The 25,130-nt window shown below is 44.1% G+C and overlaps 1 long non-coding RNA gene across 1 annotated transcript in view; it reads left to right on the top strand.

Annotated features, from left to right (window-relative positions):
* The first annotated feature begins 2,328 nt into the window (after positions 1–2,328).
* Positions 2,329–25,130, top strand: part of LOC128330438 (uncharacterized) — a 65,351-nt gene continuing 42,549 nt past the window's right edge. The window contains exon 1 of the long non-coding RNA XR_008310092.1: positions 2,329–2,442. This is a non-coding gene — a long non-coding RNA (uncharacterized LOC128330438). The remainder of the gene's footprint in view (positions 2,443–25,130) is intronic.

Genomic DNA, 25,130 nt, shown 5'->3' with positions numbered 1-25,130 from the left:
GTAGATCTGCCTTTTTCTTTCTTTGTTTTTCCTCTCAGGTGAATGCAAGAGTCTGGAATAAGCATGTGTTATATCTAATCTTATCATAGTTAAGGACAGCTGAGTCATTCTGGAATCTCTCCATGCAAGGTCTCGCTGCCAGCAGTCACCTGCTTTTCTGCCATAGCTTTAGGTACTCTGATCTCTGTGTGACCATCAGAAAATGCATTTCATGGAGGCAGGAGCAGATGCGACACCAGCACACACAAATGCAGAGTTCAAAGTGGCTGATTTCAGTGGGAAAAGCCTGACCTGCAGCTGAGATTCAGCTGAATTTCAAATGGTTCCCTGCTTGATTAACCAGAAGGTGGTTCTTAAAAAGAATAAATCTTCTACCAGTTAGCAAGCAAACCTCAGTCATCTTATTAGAAGAAACAACTAGTCTGTTAACTTTCTGATTATTCCAAAGAGAGCTGGGATGAAGCAAACTTGTAATTGAAGCACTGTGCACCTCTGAGCATTATGCAGAATCCACTATGTCTGTATCACCTTATCCCTCAACAGCATCAAAGTGTGACAGCAGATTGCATTATCATTTACCTGAAGACTCTTGAATGAGAAGAGGTCGAGAACTGCTGTGTAGCACTTGCTGCAAATAATACCTGTTGGGAAGGAAGGTTATGCTGTGGGACCAGTGGATCAGGCTGTGGGACCAGTGGACCTTGTGTGTGTGTGTGTGTGTGTGTGTGGTTCTCATGGCTGGAGAAGATGTTCTCTGTTAAACAGAATTCATTTCTAGTTGTTACCAAAGAAGGCTGCTCTAAACTCTAACCCAAAATACTGTGCAATGTTACGTGGGTGTGTGTGTTTCTGTGGCAATGTAATGTTTGTGCAGTTGTGCAAGACTGCTGCTTCAAATGCAAGAACTGATCAAATGAAGCTGTGTGGCTGATGGCCATTATTTCCAATAGTCATCAGTTTATGCAACTGCATTTGCGCAGTTCTTGCATTTAGCATGATAGCAACTTGTGCAACTGCACGGACATTATATTGAAACACGCACATGTTGTACAGTATGACAGCCATTATAAAACATCTTCTAGCAGTTGCTATTGAAACACGCACATGTTGTACAGTATGACAGCCATTATAAAACATCTAGCAGTTGCTATTTCAGCTGCAATGCAATCTTACCTATGGCATTGTGAATGTTGATTTGTGTACATCAGTACCAGTCTTATGTAGGAGACAGGGAGTGCCTAACCTTTTGGCAGGTAAAACACTTCAAGTCCCCTGATTTAGGTAAATTTTACCTAAATTTACCTGATTTAGGTAGTTTTGTTAAATTAAAACAGCTCTTACATGTACAGACATTGGACCTCTGTTACAGGAAAGGGTAAGTACAGAATACATACAGGTAAGTATATTGGAACCATTGGAGCTTAGATGCAGAAACAAATGTAAGGACACAGTTAAGTGCATAGTAAATACCAAATACAATTCATATCACAAAGATGTAGGGTTTTGAGGTGGCTCCAGTTCAGTCCCACAATTGTGTGAGTTCTCCTCAGGTCCTTATTCCTGTCACTTTGGCCTTTAGGCAAATTAAAATTTTGTTCTAATCTGCTTAGTATCTGCCATGTCAAAATAGGAACTGCACCATCTCAGATGGCCTTCAGAAGAGTGTTTGAAGACATACCTATTTAGCCAGGCTTTCAGTTGATTTTTTAAACTTCATTTTAAATTTGTTTATCTGTTTTAACTGTTGATGTCTTAATCACATATGAACTGCCCTGAGACTGGGATTATAGGTAGGAAAGTGTGCTAAATAAAATACGTGAGGCTATTTCCTCAACAATCTGGATAATCTGTTTTAATTAAGTCCTCTACATTCCTCTGGTCTTCAAAAGCCAGAATTTGGACAGGAGGTTCCCTCACTACCATTCTCATTTGTTTCATGTGCAGGGGCAGATTAACACATAGGCAATATGGGCATTTGCCTACGGTGGCAAATTTTGAGAGTGGTGTGCAAGCAAAGGGCTAGGGTCAGGGGGAAGTTAAATCTTCTTTCTCTACCTTCTAAAAACCGCCACTGTGCATCGGGATCATAGGCCAACGGGGGGCAGACAGGGCACGTGCCCTAGGAGCCACTGAGGTGGGGGCGCCACGCCAGTTCCTGCCACCCCCACCCCATTGCCCACCTGCCCAGCTCCAGGGCCCCTCAGCCACTTGCCTCCAGCTGCAGCCTAGGATCAGCAACACCTAGGATCGGAGGAGCCTGCAAACTGCAGAGCTCTTCTCTCCCCACCTCTCAGCTGATAGGCGGGTGGGCGGGACTTCCAGAGAGGCCTCCCTGAAGCCTGAACTCGGCAGGCCCCAGCAAGCCAGAAAGGAGGCTGGCAGAGCTCCCTGCAGCAGACCCTCCCTGCAGCAGACCAGACCATCCAGCACAGCCTTTGCAAGGTAGGCTGTGAATTCCTTTTTGTGGTTACCCCCATATATAGGGATCTGCTTGTCATAGGGCTTTGATATGGGGGGGTGGGGCGAGACTGAGAAGTCTCTGAATATTTAATTTAAAACAGACTGGAAAATGTGCTGGCTTTAAAAACAAAAACTATCTAAAAAGGCCTTTAAGTGGCTTGTTTCATGTCAGAAAATCACAAAAACTTCTGGAACAAATATTTATTCATTCTTTCATTCTTTCATTCATTTATAAATGCACTCATGTTCAAGTTGTTGTCCAACCCGGAAGGTCTGAGTGAGAACTGTGAAGCATGTGTTGTGCTTTTATTTTATTTTTCTTGTGTGTGAACTGCTCCCCAATAACTTGCAGGGACTTCAGGGTACATCTGGCCAACATGTGATGCAGCACCTCCTCCATTCCAGAGGAGATGTGTGTTAAAGAGCTTTAAAAGCCTCGTGTGAAAAACCTCCTGGAACCAAACTTTACTGAATTTGTTCAGAATTCTGAGAAAACAAACATAGGCTCACCCTGCATGGTTGAAAGTCTCCTTTGCTAATTTGCAGCGAAGGGGCCATTTTAATAATTAGCGTTGCTAGTGTGTTCTAGGCATTAAAAGTAGCACAAATATATAGTACTCAATGTATATCAATATATACTGTGAAGTGTGCATGTGTGTATTCAGTGAAATGTATTTCCAGGCAGCATACTTATTTTGAAATATCAGACTTAAATCCTTGGGGGCCTGGGATGTGTGGAGGCCCTGGACTTTGAGGGGCTGGGGGCCCATTTTAAAATCTCATCTTGGCCCATTCCAACCTTGCTATGCCCCTACATATGGGTTTCTGCACAACACCTGCACAGAAGAAACTTCCATGTAGAAAATGTGTCTCTTGTAAATAGACCCTGAATTTTCCATCCATGACTGGGATATTTGAGTTAGAGTCAATAATAAAAGAACAGCACACTGCTTGTGACAGGAAGGGGCAAATTACAATGATTTCTTAGTCTGGCAGGGGCTGGTTTTGGCCCTGGCAGAACTTGGCTGTCTGCTCCTGTTGCAAATGCCTCTGTCTAGTGTGGCAAACTAATGTATCCTCCTCCCCCTTGGAGTCAAAGTAAGCACTGGTGTGGTGAATGCACATATACCCCATCATGAGCCAACAGTCATCATAAGACAAAGGCTGGCAGGAATCATTCACTGGTTTATAGACACCCCCACCCCCACCTTCTTCTTCCCCTATTTTGCTAGTGGCTATTTGGGCAGGTGATCCTCTAGGACAAAGTCATGTTTTTTAAAAAAGAATGAGATGAGACAGAGAAAATGACACTTGGAATCCTCGCATAACTCCTGACTGTTGTTCTAAGTCTTTTACAGAGATGGCTCATGTTTTCAGGTTTTGATCAACAACCATGCCTAGATGGTACAGTGTTCCTTTTAACAGGGATTTCCAGATATTGTTGACTACAAGTCCCATCATTCCTGTTTGGACAGGGGCGCAATTTCAGTGCTTGCCCTAGGCGCTATTTTCCCTAGTTACGCCTCTGATTGGGATGGCGGCAGGGTGGTGGTCATGTGATGGGGATGGCGGTGAGAACATACATCCCAAATTACAAGTCGGGCCGTTTCCAGCCCATTTTGGGGCTCTCTGCACATGAGGGAAAGATTTAACTCTCCCCCAGCCCGAGCCCTTTACTTGTAAAAGGGAATCTTTGCTGGATTCCTCTTTACAAATATAGCTGTCAAGTCCCTTGAGCTGGGGGTGGGGGCAAATCTTTGGTTGCCTACGGGTGGCAAAAAGCTTAATCTGCCCCTGTTCACATGGGGAATCTGCAAAGGGCATCTGCAAGGTCGTGTTAAACCTTCTAAATCAGACAGTTGGTCCCTCTGGGTCAGTATTGTCTACACAAGGTGGCTTCAAAATGTTGCATGGAACCTGGGTTGCAGCCAAGCTCTGAACAACACTCCCTCAGCCCTGGGAGCACACACTCCCCACACTCATTCCTCCTGGGAAAGTGACAACCTACCTCTTTTCACACTCCTCTTCCAATATGCACTCTGCCATGTCCTGGGGCATCACCGGACATGTATCCATCAGCTTGAGCTGCCTCCTGTTTTGCCAGCCTTTCACCAGTTGTTTCTCTCCGGGTTCAGCAAGAGGAATGATGGGCTAGCCTAGCAAAACAGGAGGCAGCACAAGCTGCATGATACAGCAATGAAGAGCAAGCAGTCTTGGGGCCAGTGCATGCCATTGCTTGTTCCTCTTGCTGTATCAGGCAGCCTGTGATGCCTGCTTTTTTGCCACCCCAGAGGCTATTCACACACTTGGAGGAAACCGGGCTAAGGGAGCCCAGCCCGGTTTCCCCTGCATGTGTGGACTGCCGGGAGCTGTGCGGCTCTTGGCGGCTAGCCCACCTAATTGCACCCCCATTAAATGAGGTTAGCGGAGCAAGCGCTCTGCTAACCCAGTTTTTCAGATTGTGAGTCGCCATGGCGTGGCGACTTGCGAGGAGACCCCTGACTGGGAGGCTACAGCAAGCCTCCCAATGTTGGAGGGGGGCTCCCCAGAATTCCCTGCGGGGCATTCTGGGGCTCCTGGAGGCCAGGTGGCCCCTGATCCCTGCCACCCCTACTAGATCCACCCCTACTGGAACCAGTAATCATGTGGGCAGATCCAGCTGACCAGGGAGGGCTGGATGCTCGTGTGCAGGGAGAGTAGGTCAAGTCCGCTCTCTCCACCAAACCCCATCCGGCTCTCCACACTGCTCAGGTGGAGAGCCTCCCTGTCTCTCACTGCAGCTGCACTCTTTGCTCCAGCACCAATAGCACAGTGCTGGAAAGGAGTGAGGCAACAAGCAAAGGACCAGCAAAACTGGAGGTGTCAGCAATGGACCCTAGCCTGGTGGGCGGGGCTACTTGGCACCAGGCTTGTCCAGGGGGCAGGGTGAAGTGGCACATTGCAGGGTTGCCTTGAGAGGCCCAATGGGACAAGCTGGCGCTGGACAAGCTACACCCTAGCTGTGCGAACAGGTGGATGAACAAGGTGGATGGACAAAAACCCTACCAGAAGATGAGCTGGTAAATGTAGCACCACCGAGAGCTCATGTAGCAACCGAGGTGCAGGATGTGAACAGGGAGAACAGAGCAGGGAATAGGAATGGAGAGGAAACTCAAAACCTGGATGGGGAAGAATTACAAGGTTTGCCTGGTGTGAGGGCTGGAGTATAAAGAGCAAGGCAGCGGGTGGTGAAGCTTTCTCCTGGGTGGAGCCACAAACAGCTTTGGCCCCTGAGCAGTGCTGTTGGAGAAGACATCATGGCTGTAAGAGTCAAAGAGTGCTGCATTCTTCCTCACCCAATATGAGGCCAGAATAAGCCCACTTGAAGACTGGGATCATTTTCCATTATAGAGTGAAGGATGCCTTTATAACATCCTACTTTATCAGCTCCTAGATCTACATCAACTTAAAAAAGATCTGATTTTCCATTTTGTTTACCCAGCCACCACCTCTCCTGATTCAGCATCAATAATAGACAGCAACACAGGAACAGTTCATCATCTGGGCAGACAGGAAAAGTCTGAAGATGATGGACCTTTGAGAAACAGCACATATTCATTCATGTGGTCTTGACCTTTCTGGTTACTTGTGCCTCTCTCTGGATTTGGCACTGTCTGGAAGATGTTTGTAACAAAGTGCTTCCACATGCCAGAGTATTTCTCCCAGGACCAGAACAGCTAATTTCTATGCCTTGCAAACCGTTTCGTTCCATTTCTCTTTCTAACGAATGAAATTGCTTGAATGGTTCAGTCTGTTCCTTCAAATGCTTTTCATTTAGTAATTTGTCTTTCCCCACCTGCTTCAGACCTTCCTTTATCAGCTCACAAGTCCCCACAGCTGCTGTCTCCCAAATAAACTTTGAGAGAGGACTATTGCAGAGGTGCAAATATAAATTTCTTGAAAGTGATGTGCAGACATGCCTCATGGTGCTGCGTGAGACAGAACCTATACTGATGTTGAACAGGGCTCTGGAAGAGTTTCTTATCTCTTTGTCCTAATTCCAGGTTAATATGTATGTATATTATAATTTATTAGAACAGATTAATTCCACTAGACCAGATTAATTCCAATATGGCCTTTGTTTTACTATGTAATAGTTGTAAGCACTGGTAAACATCAATATAACCACACTGTGGATAGCTCATTGCTTATATAACTTTGCATGATTAAATGTTCATAAATAGGGCCTCTTTATAATGGTGCCTGAAGTAAAGAACATGATTATATTCTATGGATGTGCGATCAGCATGGGAGACAAAACTCTCTAGGCGGCTATTTCAGTGACTCTCTAAGCTGAAAGTAAATACAGCCACTCATCAGTCATGAAACCTATGTAGAGATTTAATTTATTTATTTTTATTGATTTATTGTTAAATTTATATACCACCTTTCATTAAAACAAACCCAAGGCAGTTCACACAAAAATTAAAACAAGACTATACAAATTTTACAATTAAAATATTAAGCCAAAATATAAAAACATAAATCTGATTAAAAATATTTAAAACGCAAGCATAAGATAACCATACAAAATACAAAGAAGAAGCAGTAGAGACAATCATATAAAAGCCAGGGTAAAAAGCCATGATTTTACACTCTTTCTAAAAGCTGTGATGGAGCCCGAGGAGCGAATAGCCACCGGGAGAGCATTCCAGAGTCTGGGGCAGCAACAGAGAAGGCCCTGTCCCGCGTGCACGACAACCGAGCCTCCCTTATTGTCGGCACCTGGAGCAGAGCCCCCTCAGATGACCTTGTCAAGCGGGCAGCAACCCTTGGGAGCAGACGGTCCGTCAGGTATCCCGTGCCCAAACTGTTAAGGGCTTTAAAGGTCAAAACCAGCACCTTGAATTGGACCTGGAAACAAACTGGTAGCCCATGCAGCTCTTTCAAAAGGGGTGTGATGTGCTCCCACCGGGCAGCTCCGGATAAAGCCCTAGTTGCCGCATTTTGCACTAGCTGCAGTTTCCGGATATTCTTCAAGGGCAGACCCACGTAGAGCGCGTTACAGTGACAACATTACCTCCGTCTTGACCAGATTCATTCTCAGTTTATTAGCCCACATCCACCCCATCACAGCCTCCAACCCCCAAAGCAGGACATCCACTGACTCCCTAGGATCAGGTGACAAGGAGAAACAGAGCTGAGTGTCATCTGCATATTGCTGACAACTCTGTCCAAGTCCCCAGATGACCTCTCCCAGAGGTTTCATGTAGATATTAAACAGCATGGGGGGCAAAACCGAACCCTGCGGGACCCCACTGGCCAATGGCCACGGAGCTGAGCAATTTTCCCCCAGTACCACCTTCTGGAACCTCCCCCCAAGAAAGGACTGGAGCCACTCCAAATCAGTACCTCTGATTCCCATACTCGAGAGGCGGTCCAGAAGGATACCATGGTTGATGGTATTGAATGCCGCTGAGAGGTCCAGCAGAACCAACAGGGACGCACTCCACCTGTCTAGTTCCCAGTGTAGGTCATCCACTAGAGCGACCAAGGCAGTTTCAGCCCATATCCAAGGTGGAAGCCAGATTGAAAAGGGTCTAGATAATCCGTATCATCCAGGACCCTCTGAAGCTGGGACGCCACCACACGCTCTATCACCTTGCCCCAAAAGGGAAGGTTAGAAACATGACTATAGTTGTCCAGGTTGGAGGGATCAAGGGAGGGCTTTTTCGATAATGGTCTTACCATCACCTCTTTGTGGCATGATGGCATCCTGCCCTCCCTTAATGAAGCATTAATAATCACCTCCAACCATCTGCCTGTACCCTGTATGACTTCATACCTGTGGTATGAAGTCATGGGAAATAACAGAAAAGAAGGAGGGGAGACTGGGGAAAAACATGTTGTTGTTTTTCCAGGCCTTTCACATCTCCAGTTTAGATTAAATATACCTGAAGTTGGAACTGATTCTACCCCAAATGAGTGTTTTAAAAGAACTGGATGTTCCTTAATGGCTTTTGGAATGGAATCCCCATCAGCATTCACAGGAGGGATAGAGAGACAGATGGAAGGAATGTTTGCCGTTTGAGTTTGGGCAGACACAGAGCGTAGGAGCAAGCTATGAGCAGGCTGAAAATAAAGCATCAGGGTGAAGTCGCTCTCTTTGGCACTGCAATGCAGGGTTAGTGGTTACACTGCTTGTTTTTAGGAGCTGACTGGCTTGGAGTAGGCTGAACATATGAAGCTGACTCCTACTGAATTAGACTATTCAGTATTGTCTACAGCAGGGGTTCCCACCCTGTGGTCCTCCAGATGTTGCTGAACTACAACTCCCAACACTACCACCTGGAATTGATTGTGGCTGGGGATGATGGGAGTTGTAGTTATGCAACATCTGGAGGACCACAGGGTGGGAAATCCTGGTCTACACTAACTAGCAGGGGCTCTCTAAGGTTTTAGGCAGGAGTCTTTCTCAGCCGTGTCTGGAGATGCCAGGAATTGAACCTGGGCCCTTCTGCATGCAAAGCAGGTGCTCTGCCATGGAACCCATCCCCAAGACTAGAGATATAAAATTTCCAGCTATTTTGAAGTCATGGAAAAAACTGATTTTTAAAAATATATAGGCAATACATTTTTAAGCACCCTTTACAGTTCACATTGCTTCTTTATGAGCATTTATTATGTATAACTTGCTTTGCTCATAACATTGATCATGTTTGGTATACAGGTTGAGTATCCCTAATCCAGACATCCAAAATCTGGAATGCTCCAAAAACTGCAGACATTATTGCATTGAAAATTTTCTCGCAATTAGTTTTCATTACATTTACAGCTACCTCTAGTTATCGTAAATTCAATGCTTATTTTTTTTTATACTTTAAATAAAACTTTTTAAAAATACAGTGTACAGTAACCTTTTGTGTTTAGACTTGGATCCCATGCCCATGGTATCTCATTACAGTATGCAAATATTCCAAAATCCGGAAAAGTCCAAAATCCGGAACACTTCTGGTCCCAAGCAGTTCAGATAAGGGATACTCAACTTGTATTACATTTAGAAGTATAGTTTATACAGACAATTAGTCCAAAGCTAGTAATTTACTTTTAAATGTTATTTAATTTTTGTTACAAATGGACTGCTCTCTGCTGAACTCCAAGGAATCCAGCAGCTCTGTAAACCAGTTCCATCTATTTTTAACATCCATGTTTGGAGGAATTTGAAGCAAGCAAGAAGCTTGGGAGAGTAAAGGCCAGAACACCTTTCCTTATATGAATACCTTTCTTAAATATTTTATTCATAATCCAGTGAATTATGAATAATTCATAATCCAGTGAATTCATAATCTCATCCAGTAGAACCCCTGCTAACTTGGCAAAGAGGCACCTTTTAAAGTGGTGATTCTCTTTATTTAGCGGCGGAGGGGAGTAACTGGCCCTATCCACCCCCAGCACAATACCTCCAGTGACTGTTGCTGGTGTCTATCTTGTGTTTCTTTTAGATTGTGAGCCCTTTGAGGACAGGGATCCATCTTATTTATTTATTATTTCTCTAAACCGCCCTGAGCCATTTTTGGAAGGGCGGTATAGAAATCAAATGAATGAATGAATGAATGAATATTCCAAAATAAAATATTTTATAATCCATTTTTTTCAATTCCCCCAATTTGCAGGGCGGGGACCCCTTAGGAAAAAACCAGGGGGGGACCTTTCCCCCTAAATTCTTGAGGTTTCCCTCGCTGGCCTTCACATCTTACCCAAGACTGAGCTTATATGTGAGCCTATATGTTTGAAAATTACTACCACAGTGAATATATATAGCGCTTTTTAACAACAGTTCTCATGGTGGGTTACATAGAAAAATAAATAAGATGGTTCCTGTCCCAAAAAAGCTCACAATCTAAAATGTATAATAGATCTTACAAAGACAAATAGTTTCCAGTGCTATTTCTCCCATCCATTGGAACTACACTCTGACCCTGGACTCACTGCCTGGGGAAGTAGAGAGGACACAACAATATTTTCCTGCTCTTGCTCCTCACTGCTGAGCTACTTTTATTATTTCACTGAGGTTTTTCCCCCTATTGAAGTTGGGAGCACTGCTCTTGGCTCAACTTTTATATAATTTTTTTTTTTAAAGAAAGGCAGAAAAGTGGTGCAACAACTTGGTAGTAAAGTAAGCAGCAGCTGGGCTTTTGTAAAGGTTGGAAGGAGGTCTGGAACAGGCTTCCTCCCTGCTGTACTATTTCCTCGCTGCCCTGCTGCTACCTGCATCAACGCTTCCTTGACCTCTTAGAAGAAGAGCTATGTTAGGGGATTTCAACAACTCTGGAGTTTGCTATTCTTCCTGAAAGTAAAAGTTTAAAGAACTCAAAGCAAACATTCAATCTTGGAAGGGAGCAGAATAGAGATAATGCAGCAGACATGAAATACTTACTGCTAGAAACAATGTCATCTTTATTGTACAGAGCCATAGAGGTCAAAAGTGTTGCAAACTGATACCTTGATTTTTAAGGAATCAAACAAGAGGTTTAACTTTAGTTGCAGAAACAATCTTAATATGTTATTTCTTAACACCAGTTAACAAGGTAACAGCCACTTCTGTAAGAGGGGGAGAGCAAAAACTAACTGAACTGATAAAACAACCAGTCAACAGAAGTGAAGACTCACTCCACCCCAAGAACCCAACATAGACAGAGAGAGAGAGAGAGGTACATATGTATGCAAGAGAGAGGCAAGAAGAGAGACAGCGCTTAGTTACATGGTAAAATTCCAAACAAAAAGGCATTCTGGTCTAATGGGCTCCTGCTTGCCCAAATGCTATGCACCATGTGCTCACCACTCCTACAACAGATCAACCAGAACATTCGAGAATACGGTCTGCCATAAGCATGTGAGCCACAAGACTGTTGGAAATGGTCAAAATAACAACAATGGAGCTTTTCCCAAACTAGGTCAGACAGGCACCATGTCAGATCCTAAGTCAAATGCTCAGATACTGAAATCTGCCCAAGAACCAGGTTTGAATATCAGATTTTTTTCTGAAAAAAAGGCATGGAATTTCCTCTAGGTCTCTAGGCACATTCACGTGCTAGAAGATTTGCTAATCCTCTGTGAAACTGAAAGATTGGTGTCCAGGTATTCAGCAAAATGGTATTTTCAAATTAATTGGACTTTGGTGATTCCAACGACAGGATTTAAACTATTTGAGCATGAGTCAAACTCAGCCAACAAACTGGGCTGCACTCTATTGGAAAAGAATCATTACTAATAGGGCATACATGGTGGTTGTCTTCTGTTTAGCAGGGGAAGAACAACTATCCTCAGCCAACCCAAACCTACTGTCCCTCCCAGTGACTGTTGGGCCTTGTGTTTCTTTTTAGACTGTGTGGCTCTTCAGGATGAAGAACCATTTCCTTATTTTTATTTCATTTGCTATTTCAGCTACTGTGAAAGTGTTGTTGTTGAAAAGCGGTATATAAATATTGGCCAACATGCTGTGCAGCAATACACGATTTTCACTTCCTTCCCTCCCAAAGACCTTTCTGCTTTCAGGAAAATGTTCCCGAGGGCTGCTTTTGGAGGGAGGGAAGAGGACCCTAAAATCATTCCCTCTCCCCCTGCACATCCACGCGACTTTGCAGCAACACTGTCTCCAGAGATGCTGGAGGCTCCTGACAGACCCTCCTACACTGATGTACTACTGCACAGGATATCAGCAGTTATTAACAATAATATTATGTGCCTATTTTGTCATTTAAAAAAAAAAATTAATGAAAAATGAAATAAAACACATTAATGAAGGGCAAAGGGATGTATATGTATATTGAACTGGATCAGGAAAAGGAAACACTCCAGGGCCTCATTATACGTATGGAGGACTTTAGAAGATGATTAGCAATGTTCCATCCATCCCCTTTGGGTTTTACGTGCCAGGAATGAATGGAAACCAAGCCAGTCCCGTGAATAACTCCCAGACAGTAGTGCAGCTCATGATTAAGACTATCAAAGGCTTCACAGTGGCCTTATTGAACCAATATTGGGCTTTTTTGAACATTTGGGCCATGGTTTTTGCTTGTTTTTTGCTTTTGTTTTGCAAGATTTAGTTTCATACTCTGTCTTCAGTGCAAGAGAGGATTGTTTATATTTCCATTTTCCATTTTGTTGGCCTTTCAGTTGGCACTGCAAACCAGCAGTATTACCACCTCAGGGGGTTATGCAGCATTATGGTCAGAAGCTTTAGCATCCTGTGTATTGCATGCAAAACATTCCTTGTATTGCAGGCAGCTGCTACTACTTTTCATCGAAATGACCAGTGTTGTTAGGGGAGTAACTGCAAGAGGTATTATCTATGAAGAAATAGATAATGTTGTGCATCTTTAATTAGAATACAGTGGTTGAGGGGTCAGGCATGTGTGAGTGTGCGCCTATGATGCACTCAGTATGTATCTAAGCTACTAGGAGACTACTTAGGGGAATAACTGCGAAATCATGATTAGTCCTCAACAACAGAAAAAGCAGACATACACAGTTTCAGTCTAGATGAATTTGTACGCATGCTTATTTGTATTCATGCTTTCTAACACAAGGCAGGTAGCCCAGGTGTATCCAAGCTGTTAGGATATATATATATATAGAGAGAGAGAGAGAGAGAGAGAGAGTATGAGTAACCATTCATTTTTCTTTGGTAATTAAAGATATGCATTGCAGACTAAGTGTAGTGCTTGCCCCACTTCGTGTTTCCCTCTTCTCCGCAAAAAAGACAGAGACTTCACTTAGGCCATAAGCAAATATTGGTTTACACCATTGTTATGGCTTCTCCCAAAGGAAACTAGAAAATATAGCTTGGTGAGGAGTATAAATTGCTCTATTCACTCTCCCTAGCATTCCCAAACTACAATCCCTGGGGTTTCGTGGGAAGAGGGAAGGACTGCTAAAGCTGCTTAAGTCTGTTGTGTGGATATGTCCAGATTGGATGTCCAGTGACATCTTAAAGTTTAACTAGCATTTGCCGTCATTGTGTGAGCTTATGTGAGGGAAAGCTTATGAAAACCTATGATACAATAAAGTTGATAGCATTTCACATGCCAGTGTATTATGTGGATGGCTTTGAACATTTGATGGACACATCAGCAGAAGAAGCATAAGAGATTCATAATTTCTCTGCGTATTGGGCTCTCATGCAAAAGGGGTGATGCACATACTCCTTTTTTGTGTGGGTTCTGTATATGTATAGAAGCACATATATCTTGCTGCAGGGGTCATATCAGGTGCCTCCATTTGTATGACATCCAGAAGGGGAGAGAGAGAGAGGGGGGGGGGAAGAGTGGGTCTCTTCACTGCTTTCATAAACCATCTGATGCCACTTTTTAGTTTCCACTGAAACAGGGCAAACGTGTAGTTTTGGATTTTTCCCCACAGGACTTCTCTCTGAGATAATTGTGCACGTTGTTTAAGACTGTACACAGAGTTAATCTCATATCAAACAGGTTTTGGAGTTGGTGATGTGTTTGTAGCTTTGTGTATCTAAGTGCCCCCAAAGTGGTCAGGGGCGGTGACAGCCTGGGTCACATAGGACCTAGGGTCACCACCCTCCACCCCCTCCCTGCAGCCTCTACTCCCGCCCATGCTTTTGCAGGGGCTGAAAGAGGGTGGGTGAGAGGGAACACCCTCCCTCCTCACCACTGTTGCCTCCACTTGCCACTTTCGCAGTGAGTGGAGGCAGCAGCAGTGAGAAGGGTGGGTGGACAAGGAAGTGGGTGTTCCCCATCGCCCACCTGCCAGCCCACCTTCCTCACTACCACTGCCATGAGGTAGCAAATAGGGGCAGTGGCATGCACTCTCCATCACTTGCCTGCCCTCCTGCCCACGCTGCATTTAGTAATGGCAGAGGCTGTGGCCAGGAGGGTACCCGGGCTTCGTTTGGGGCGCCCCTAAGCCTTTGGCCGCTCCTGCATCTGCTGCTCATCCCTTTATGATAACTGGGATGCAATTGCAACAGCATACCCTCCAAGATTTCACAGATGAAAATAGGGACATGCCTGTGTAGAGAGCATGGCCAAACAACCTGGGAAGTGTGGCATACAATGGGAAACAGATCAGAGATGTTGGGGGTTTGTGATTATTTAGCAAAGCACCAAGGAAGCTGCTACCACTCCAGTTACAAAGTGCAGGGTTTAGTTATTGCAGCTATTTGAGTGACACGCATGGAGATCACTGTAGAGTCTAAACTACATTGATTTACTGGTGAAGTACATTTGAGATAGGAAAGACCTATCTTATTTATCAGCTACATAATGAATAGGTAGTTGGGGGGAGAGAGGTTTCCATCTTCTCTTAGGAGAAAAGGAAGAGGACTGACTCAGTACAGGAAGTACATGAGGAGTCAAGGCAGGGGTCATAGAGTAGAGGCAAGCAGGGACAGGTAAGGAGGCCCTCACTAGCTACCTCTACTCCCAATGTCCCTAGTGGCCATTAGGATAGTTGGTGCAAAAGGTTGATGCACTGGAACTCCATCTCCAACAAGAGAGAGAATGAAGAGCACACCATTCGAGATTATCAAAGCAGCTGAGCCACACCCAAACCCTGCAGTGTTTTGGAGATGGCCAAGTCCATACTCCCCGACATTTTACAGATGAAAACCTGAAACAACCAATTCTTATACTAAAGGATTGCTTTTCAAGCCCACTCTTACACATTATTAATTTATTGTTATTATTAATTCGATTTATTTCTTGTTTACACAGTCAGATGATGATGATGATGATGATGATGATTAATTCAATTTGACATTGCTGGATTCTGGCTGATACTGTGCACCGCATTGTACTGTCATGCATCACAACCATATTTCAGGTGTATTTGGTGAATGTTTGTTTCGAATGACTGAAAAAAGCTAAATGAAAACCTAAGAGGAGCCATTGTGTACATTCTTTACATAAAGAGTCCCTATTTTTGCTGAGGACAGAATTTGTTTTGCACTCTGTGCATGGCCTTCACTTGTGCTCTCCTTGTCAAAGCAGTTAAGTCATTTGCACCTTACTTTGAACTGGGAGGAAGGAAGAGAGTGAAAAATCCTTTAACTACGGCCTGCAATAGTGTGTTGGGCAGAGAAAGGAAACATTTTGATTGGATACTGAAGCAGGTTTGAAGACATTTGGGATGGAAAAGTCAGCCCTGAAAGATTTTTCTCTAGCAAGTCCTCAGAGAGAGAGAGAGAGAGAATGAGAATGAGAATATATTATTTTGAAGCTTGCTTTTTGGTTCTTTTGGAACCTGTTGCTGTTGCTGCTGCTATTGCTTTTTGAAAATTTTAACCTCTTTTTGAAGCTGTTTACCTTGATATCACATCAGTGCTTGAGTTTTGTACTTTTCCTTAAGTAATGTGCCTTGGCCTAATGCCAATGCCCCCCCCCCGCTTCTTAATTGACAAATAAAGATATTTCCAAGAGGAAAAGAAGCTACCACATTGTTTTATCTGTCTGAACTATAATCCTTGTCTTAGCCTGGCCTAATACCACAGGAGCTCATTTTGGTTGGAGAGGGAAAGTTTACATTGACTTACATTGACTTTACATTGAATTTACAACCACTTTGGGATTGTTTTAATGAAAGGCGGTATATAAATTTAACAATTAAAAAATAAAATGAAATGGAGATAAAGTATATGTTCTTGGCAGGCACATGTATCTCCTAATCAAAGGCAGTATAGTGACAGGATGTGACAGTACAGTGTTCATCACAGGGCCTGGGAGTGAATGGTGGTTCTCATCAACCCTAAATGTAGCTCCCTGACTAATTATTCATTAGGCCTGGGACGACACTCCAGCCAAAGCCGAATACTTCGCAGATCCCGCCTGTCTGTGCTACTGTTCCCACCACACAGTACTGCACTTTGCCCCGGGTCAGTGTGACTCTTTTAAGGGAAATGGAGCCCATGTGAGTCCCAGGTCCATACACAAGGCATACATACACAATGTGTGCACACATGGTAAAGGTGCAGCACTGTACAGAGGTCAGTGTGCTGGGCAATGCCCTGCACATTGAATGTTTTTTAAAGTGGCCACCACTTGAAAAATAGTGAAGATCACTGGCGCAGTGCCTTTAGGGTACTGCCCTTATTTACAGGCAGGTGCACTATAGATACGATGCAGCTACCCACACACCCACCCACTTGGAGATTCAGTTTCTAGAGACTCGTGGCAGGGGGAGCTGAGTCCTAAAGAATGACAGCACTAGGAACTCATGTGAAGGAAACTGCACAAGCCATCCCCAAAAGAAAAACCTGAGCAAAATAGGAGGTTTGCTCCTATTTGCAGAAGTTTGCAATTTTGTAAATTTGCAAAATTTGCCGGGGACAGATTCCAAAAAATAGGCACTGTCCTTGATAAAGAGGGACTGCTAGAGGCTTTACAACAGTCATCAGCATAGGTAAAAGTATGAGGAGTGGACCGGTAGTGAGGAAGCCTGAATCTTCAGCCCTGCTTTGTAAACAGTCTGCATCATACTGGTTTTTTTTACACATCAGGTTGATTGCTATCCAAGTCAATCTGCATAGCCTAGGAATGATCATTCTCACATTCATATTTCCACTTCTTTTCAAATCAAAGGGTGTTAGGAGAACTGACTGTGGGCCAGTTCACATGAATGCAGCCTCCTACATGCGTTAACATCAGGGCCACACTGAGAACGCTCCCGCCCCAACATCACTTATGGACGTGCTGACACATTCTCAGCATGTTCTTTATTTGTGTGTAAGGAGTAATAATCTGGATCACCCCTCTATATGCACTGAAAAGCCCAGGGAAGGGGACCGGTGGGGGGCTGCGTTAATCTGAACCGGCCCTCAACTGATCTGAGAAATTCCCAAACTATCAAAGTAGAACATCTGAAATGTCTGTGCTGAGCCCCACTCTTTCAAATTTTATACTGCAGCTAGGAATTCAAAAGGGTTTGGCAGTCTGCCCTACTCTCAACAGCTTTGCGTAAAACTGGAGTGACAGTATTGTCACAGCAAGGCGCTTCCTCAGAGAAGTATCATTTCTAAATCTGCACAAGCCATGCCAAATTCTTTGCCAGAGCGATGCCCTCTCAAAGGTGGCAAGAGATCTTTTCTTTCACCCCTTACCCAGCTATATGCTTGGAGTAATATTTCAGCATTTCAAGGGAGTGGGGTGTGAAAGATCAGGCCTTGGACGTGCTGTGTGAAAACTAAGCTCTGTGCATTATAAATAGCTTTTGCATGCTTCCAGAGTCACTTGGTGGTGGGTTTAGCTGTGCTTGGTGGTCTTATTAGCCTCCTTAGATGAGCTAACTGAGTTCCTTAGAGGGTTAAAGAATCCTCCAGATTGATGTTAACATCAGTCCAATAAATGCCAGTAAGTGTTGCCTCTCACACCCAAGTCTATTATTTCCTGCTTATAGAAGAAAACACACTTTAAATATAATTTAAAATGACAGTTTTCATTGTAATCACATTTCTTAATGTGCCCACAGGAATCTCCATTGCCAGTTGGAAATTTCTCTGCCAAGTTGCTCCCTACACAATCCAGGAAGTGCTGCTCAGTACTGGAAATGCTGATGCTACAATTTCATATTGTGCTAATAGGCTCGGAAAAGGCAGGACTGTGCATCCAGAATATCTAATGTGGCTATCAGTCAGACTTGGGGCTACTACTGAATGTTAATGTGGTATCGTGCTGAATTTGGACCAGGTAGACCTTGGCTCAAAGCTCTGTTCAGTCATGAGGCTCACTGAATAGCTTGACTCAAGGACTCTCTCTCTCTCTCTCTCAGCCTATTTCACAGGGTCATTGTGAGACTAAAATGGGATAATCCCATGTGCATTGCCCTGAGCTGCTTGGAAGAAGGCTGGGATAAAAATGTGGTAAATAAATATAACTTCTGGTCAAAATGTGCAGTTCTACCAAAGCAAAATCTTGCTCCAAAATAACCAGCAGCCTTATTGAAATGTGCAGTTTTCTGCTCAATTTGCAACACGTTCCTTGTCATGGGAGGTGCAGTTGCATTTTGTAGCCCCGTAGTAATAAGGATTCAATGATATGATAATGATTCTCACCCAACCACTTCCTATGTTGCACTTTAACCTTTTGCCACCTAAAACAGTCAGCTGCATACACAAAAGTGAATATATATGATGCAGTGTTAATGAAACCCACACACGGAGAGACAGCATCTGAAAGCCATGATGAAGAATGAGTGAGTGAGACTCACATGCATCAGACTTTCACTGACCTTTACTGAGAGCAAGTACTGAGATATTTCTGAAGGCAGGACAGGACAAACGAGCAGGAACTCGGAATAAGCAGATACATTTCCCAGGAAAACCCATATCAGTTGCAATTAGTCCCGTTTGTGGGGAAAGCATGGAAGACAGAGGTAATATGATTCATCTATGGCATTCTGAAGCAAAGCCTCTTGAATCTTATGATTCACCAGTACTACACTCTTGTTACTTATTAGTATTATTAAAAGAAGGTTCTGGAGGCCATGGTACCTTCCTAGGGTGCTTTCAGAGGAGAGGAGAAGATCACATTTTTATTTTCATGTATCTTTGCAATGATGTTGCAGCTACCCACTTCATGATCCTCTACCATGAAGACTTTTCATGTATCTAATTCTCCATCACCACTTGATAGTTTAGGGACAGCTAGGTTCTGGAGCTTTCCCATACAGTAGTCTTTGCCATGGGTTTATTGTGAGGCTTTACTGTGAGTTGGAAGCTGCCCCAAAAAACCAATGCAAAAAGTGGATTTTTTTACCCTGGATATAAATTGGGCTACACTCGAATGCAGAGTGAAAAACCCAAATTGTGTGTGAAGTGCTCCCCGATATCTCACAGGGACTTCGGGGTAAATTTGACTGATATGTGAATGTACACCGTCCATTCTGAGGGAGGTGTGTTCTAAAAGCCAGGTGTGAAAAACCTCCAAGAGGAAAGCTCTCAGCAATGGTGCTAACATGCCTGTGTTAAGTGTGTTGCTTCAGAAAAACACAGAAATGTAGACCCAGCGGCTTTTTGGCATTCAAATTACTTGCTATCTATCGGAAGATATCTATTTTGAGATTTAAGAGGCTGTTGGTGTTTGTTTGTTTCTTACATTAAGCCACATGGTAACAATATTTTTCTCTAGCCCTTTTCAGTCATTCAGTCTGGGGATAATGATGAGTGTGCATGGAGGAGAGGCAGCATCTTAATGGCAGGCTGCACCACAGTCTACACATGGGAGCGCTCTTCAGACATTTTAATGAACATCTGTGCTAGTGATAAAAATGTCCTCCCTTTGCCACTTGTACTAGCTCCTCTAGAACAACAACAATAGACTGCAGACCATGATAATTTTTCCTGGAATGATCTCCAAGGAGCTCAGAGCTGCATAACTCGGTTGATCCCACTCTTTTGTTTTCATAGGGTTTCATAACAACCCTGGGAGTTGGATCAAGCTGAGAAAAAGTGACCCAAGTCACCCACTGAGCTTTACCGTTAGGTGTGGATTTGAACCTGGATCTTCCCATTCCTAGTCCAACACTCTAACCACTATTCCATCCCCTTCTGAGGCAGTAACTATCTACTCTCCCATGGCAAGGAGGAAAATGGATCTTTGCTGTTTAAATGAAGCCAATAGAGGATTCAGTTAAAAGTTTTGATTGATGCAATGAAGGCATTTTGGGGGTGTGGTGGCTGATAGTCTGACATATCACAGATGCTGGGGGAAATGGGAGCTTACCCCTTCCTGGCTCCACCCAACTTTCATGTCTCTTCTAGAGGTGAAAGGGCATGACACATCTTGCCACATGCCTGGGAGGTGTCAGAGCATTCCCAAAAGTGAGGCCATCACTACATCTGTTGCTGGTAATGTCACTTCATTTCAGTAGGCCACTATCAGAAACCATTACTGAGGGTGTCTTACAGCTGCCTGTCTAAACTTGCCATCTAATGAGATAAGGAAGCTTGGGAGTGAAAATAGGGAGTCAATAAGATGAAGCTTGTTCAAAATCACATCAATGGCAGTTAAAGGCGGGAACCAGGTTCTTCCAGTGCTTTGTCCAGCAGCCCAAACTGCCTTTTTATACTAAACCACAAGAATGAAATAATTCAGGTATAAAATGCAGGGCTTTTTCCAGATTAGACTCTGCAATGAGGTCACGATGGATCTCTGAAGTGTGCTTCCACACTTCCTGTGTTGTGACACTGCAGTCCCTACGCTGAAAGCAGGGTGCTGTTCAGATTTCCAATACCTTGTTTCAAATTTAATTGCTACAATATAGTGCTATAACATCATATATCTGGTGTAAAAAAGTTGCTGGGTTTTTTTGGTTGTTAGTTTTCACGAGACTGCTCCCCCTGCTGGGTGCTTTCCTATTTACATTTTGAATGTGATTTGCCTGAACGGAAGCATTTTGCCACTGTTGAGCAGCTAATCTGGAAAGCACCCAGGAAGAAGTGCTAGTCCCACCATCACAACATATAATATAGTGCTAACTATTTGATGCTTTATGACAGCAGTGGCCAACTTGAAGCTCCCCAGCCATAGTTGGAGTATAAATATCCCCTCATCCCAAACTTGCAGCTGAGGTGGAAGGGAATTATAGGCCACCTTTGGACATACAGCAAACCGTGGGTCCAAAAGACATGCAGTTTGCCTCCATTTCCCCAGCGCACTCCCAGACAATAGTGCTTTGCAGTCTGGGAGTAACTGGCTGTGTGAGTTTCCTTCAATGTAAGAAGGACAGCTGTGGCAGCCAATTGTGCTTGAGAGGGGAAGGAGCTTACTCCCTTAACTCCAGTTTGTACAAGCTGCACAAACCGGAAGACACGCTGGAAGCAATGGAACCTCAGTTGGGTGAGTGAAACTTAATTCCAATTGAGGGTTAATTCCCAGGTTTGGTGGAAGAATTGTAACCACAGTTGGTCAGGAACTGTTGTTGGTTGCAGGAACTGCGGTTCCAATAAAGTGGATGTCATGGGGGGCAAACCTGAGGTGAGTTTGCTTGAGGTTCCCTGTGATGTCTAAAGGCAGCCATAGTCTAATAACAGCTGAAGAGTTTCAGGATGGACACGCCTGCTTTATTGCACATAGGGCAGCTTCACAGGATACATGTTGCCATGAACCACCAGTTCCCAGTGTGCTCATGCTCCTGGCATGAGCCAAAAGTTCCAGTCCTATAATGTTCTGTGTGAACCCATCCATGTCCAGTTCCCTGTCTGTACTTCCTTCCACCATGCAAAACCCACCACCCAACTTCAGGTTACAAATGTTGGGTGGCAGAGGGAAGTGCAGCGTAGGACTTATACATGGGCAGGGTTGCACAATATGATTTGAGCAGAAGTACAGGCTCACATCAAGAGTGTGTGCTTGCCAGGAACTGGAGGTTCCCACCTACCAGACTTCCCATGGGTTGTGGGAAGCCACCCACAGTAACAGGGATGTTCAGAGGCTACCCAGCACCACTTGGCCTTAGTTTCTTCCACTCCCCCAGCTCCCACTTCCCTCCTCACAAAGAGAGCAATTCCTGCTGTTTCATGGCACCTTCAACTGGCCCTGTTTCTTTCTTTTTCTACACTCAGGCAGTGATTTTCCACATTCAGTCTCTGTTTGCACCTGTCATATGCACTGTAGGTACATTTCCATTTATACTGAACTCTTTGCTTACCTCTATTAATTATATAGTGTACTTGTAGAACTAGTTCATTGTCTAAATTATTGTAGTGGATTTAACCCAGTCTTTGTCTTAGAGCAAGCTCACGTGAGGGGAAGAAAATACTGAATCATCCTCTCTCTTGCTTTCAGCCAAAAAGACTGCTCCCCAAAACTTTCCTGGTAGATAATACGCTGCTACCTCACCAATTTATCAAGAGCTTATTCCCCCTGGTTTGGGTGAATTTCCAGGGAAACTCTCCTTTTCTTTACTATTGGAAAAGTACACAAAAACCTCCACATGCAGGCTTATACACATGGTGAGAAAACTTGGTAGAGTTGCTGAACAATCAGATTGAGGAGTGTGTTGCTCCAGTGCAAAATCCCAATTCCTGAGTTAAAAATCCACTCAGAGGCAGGTGAAATGCAAACAAAAAGAGAGAAAAAAACTTTATTCAAAATATTACAGACTGTTTCCATCTTAGGCTCTCTCAGCTTTTAGTTACAGGTAAAAGGAACACTCAGTAGCTGCAATAATATTTCAGAAAGCACCCTCAGATGATATTGGGGTGCCACACTTTAACAATCGTCGTTACCCAATTGTAAAGTATATAGAGGTTTAAAAAAAATACAAAAAGCACCTTTAAGAGTTTACAGAGACTTTTGCAATGCCCTGTTGGAATGGCACATGCTCAGCATTTCTTAGCTTAGTTACATTACAGATAAAACACCATAGAACAGTTGCAAGGATATGCAAGGCACACACAACCCCCCGTCCATAGGTTTCTGACACACCGACTGCTTGCCGCCCTTCTAGGCGGCGCAGCTCGTTTGCCCCAGCTCCCACCTAGGAGGAGCACGTGATGCTGGGAGCCTGCTCCCATTGGCCCCGATGTGCCTCCTGGGTGGGGCCTGGAGGGGCGAGCCGGCAGCACGCCTGCGCTGGCTAAGTCCGACTCTCACAAGCACATCCTCCCTCCCATCCCTCAGATATAGGCTGGGCATTGCTGGTCACCTATTGGGGCCGGGCAGGAATTTTGGGGGTGTACACCTGATTGGTTCTGGGGTGTGCACCTTTTTTCGCCTGCCTCAGTCTATATCTGCTAACAAGGTAGTTGCAAGGTAGCTAGTTAGGTCAATACTGTGAAGGCCACTTTTGCCACAGGTCTGGCAGGTGCAGTGCGGCAGTGAACAGCGAGAAAAGTGGTGCTACACCTTAGGTAAGTGTTTGGCTTTAAGGAGGAGGGGCAGATCCCTTGAGGCTTGGCAGATCAGGGATGCTGCGTAGCTCCTACCTCTCTGCAAATGGCATCCTTCCGTATGGCTAGACAGCATCGGAGGGGTGGCGTTAGAGACCTGACCTTAGCTCAGTGAAGAAGGGCACCCCTGCTTGTGAGTGGTGGGCCGCCTGGAGCCAAGGTGCTAGCACCATGGGCTTTTAGGCCAGGGTGGCCGTTGGATTGGCTGACCTGCTAGGGAGCACACTGTTACTGGGTGGAGCGCCAATCCCAGCTGTAGTGCCTTGCGGGCACTGTTTCATTTATAACCCTGAATAAAGTGGCCAATTTCACCAAAGCAGAATGTGTCTGTGTCTCCTTGGGTCTGGGTGCAAAAACTGACTAGCAAACAGTTCCCTAGACTAAATCCCCTTTTCCTTGAAAATTCACCCATTACCTGGTGAGATTCAAGTATCCTGCAGTCCTGACTCTCAAAGTTGCAGTTTGTTTTGTAGCCATCTCCCTGGCTACTCCAACTCCTGTTGCAAGCCCAGCCTGGCTTCAACTGCCAAAGGGAAGTTCTCTTCCTGCCACATGGCCCTCAAGGTCCACCCACCGTGTGCTGAGTGGCTGATCCCTAGAGGTCATCGCCTGTCAGTCAGGGCAGAGTTCACTTCTGGTTCACCCTTTAGTGGGAAGGAGAGGCTGTTCAGTGACTGATCACTACAATTATATTGTCAGGTGTTGGGTCCCCACCCCCCACCTGCTATGCAATAAAGGATTGTTGATTTATTTACCAGAGTTTGCAAGGAAGCCACGTGAGACTTGGGAAGTTTTGACCCTTCCTGGACTGTTAATATAAAAATTTAGGACTACTTCACATATTAGATAGCAACATACCTGGGATTGCTGCCAAGTGTACTGATAAAAGGAAGCCAGACCAGTCTAAGATCTCTGATGCATGTACCTGCATTAGATACATTCTTCAAACATCAGTTCATGGCATTTTGAGGTACATGCTTTTTAAAAATTCCCTTAGGTGTTAGCTCCTCTTGTAGCTATGTAAACAAGGATATACCTGTTACTCCATAGGGCAAGTAATTAAAAAAATCCAAATAAATATTAGCTATTAACATGAATACTAATTATTATTATTCTCATCCATTCAGACAAGCTGAATAATAAAGCAAATAACTAGATAATGTGTCACTGTAAATTATTATTGTATTATTATTATTTATTCAATTTCGATACCACCCTTCCAAAAATGGCTCAGGGTGGTTTACACAGAGAAATAATAAATAAATAAGATGGATCCCTGTCCCCAAAGGGCTCACAATCCAAAATAAACACCAGCAATAGTCACTGGAGGTACTGTGCTGGGGGTGGATAGGGCCAGTTACTCTCCCCCTGCTAAATAAAGAGAATCACCACATTAAAAGGTGCCTCTTTACCAAGTTAGCAGGGGTTCCAAGTTAGCAGGGGTATGAACAGCCATTCATGTGTAAATGTTGCAAAAAACCAAAAAGGATAAAGAAAACAGCATTTGGGATGTTTGCTTCTGCTTATGTGATGTGGTCACTTGGAAACTAGGATTCTGTTGTTCTGTACCTCCTCTCCTCCTCCTGTTATTCTCAAGAGGTAAGGTTTTGTATTGCAATACTTAGCTTTTTATTCCTTTTCTCCTCCTCTCCAAAATTCTTCTATTTCACATTTTATCTGAAACTACATCCCACTTACAACACATTTTGTTATTTCTGAGGCTGTCACTCTTAAAGCATGATTCATTTTTTTCATGTTTTGTCATTTTTAATCC

Source organism: Hemicordylus capensis, chromosome 6 (assembly GCF_027244095.1).
Source record: "Hemicordylus capensis ecotype Gifberg chromosome 6, rHemCap1.1.pri, whole genome shotgun sequence".
Taxonomy (NCBI): domain Eukaryota; kingdom Metazoa; phylum Chordata; class Lepidosauria; order Squamata; family Cordylidae; genus Hemicordylus; species Hemicordylus capensis.
This window is presented reverse-complemented; position numbering and strand designations above follow the sequence as displayed.